The following is a 568-nucleotide window of genomic DNA, read 5'->3' as shown; positions in this document are numbered from 1 at the left end:
TCTTATGCTTTGGCTCTCTCCCACTCTAACCTCTTTTTTTTTTTTTTCCTTCCCCTCCCCCATGGGTTCCCGCTAAGTTTCTCAGGATCCACATAAGAGTGAAACCATACGGTATCTGTCTTTCTCTGTATGGCTTATTTCACTTAGCATCACACTCTCCAGTTCCATCCACGTTGCTACAATAGGCCATATTTCATTCTTTCTCATTGCCATGTAGTACTCCATTGTGTACATAAACCACAATTTCTTTATCCATTCATCAGTTGATGGACATTTAGGCTCTTTCCATAATTTGGCTATTGTTGAGAGTGCTGCTATGAACATTGGGGTACAAGTGCCCCTATGCATCAGTACTCCTGTGTCCCTTGGATAAATTCCTAGCAGTGCTATTGCTGGGTCATAGGGTAAGTCTATTTTTAATTTTCTGAGGAACCTCCACACTGCTTTCCAGAGCGGCTGCACCAATTTGCATTCCCACCAACAGTGCAAGAGGGTTCCCGTTTCTCCACATCCTCTCCAGCATCTATAGTCTCCTGATTTGTTCATTTTGGCCACTCTGACTGGCGTG

Source organism: Herpailurus yagouaroundi, unplaced genomic scaffold, assembly GCF_014898765.1.
Source record: "Herpailurus yagouaroundi ecotype Mexico unplaced genomic scaffold, PumYag 159, whole genome shotgun sequence".
In the NCBI taxonomy this organism is placed as follows: Eukaryota; Metazoa; Chordata; class Mammalia; order Carnivora; family Felidae; genus Herpailurus; species Herpailurus yagouaroundi.
This window is presented reverse-complemented; position numbering follows the sequence as displayed.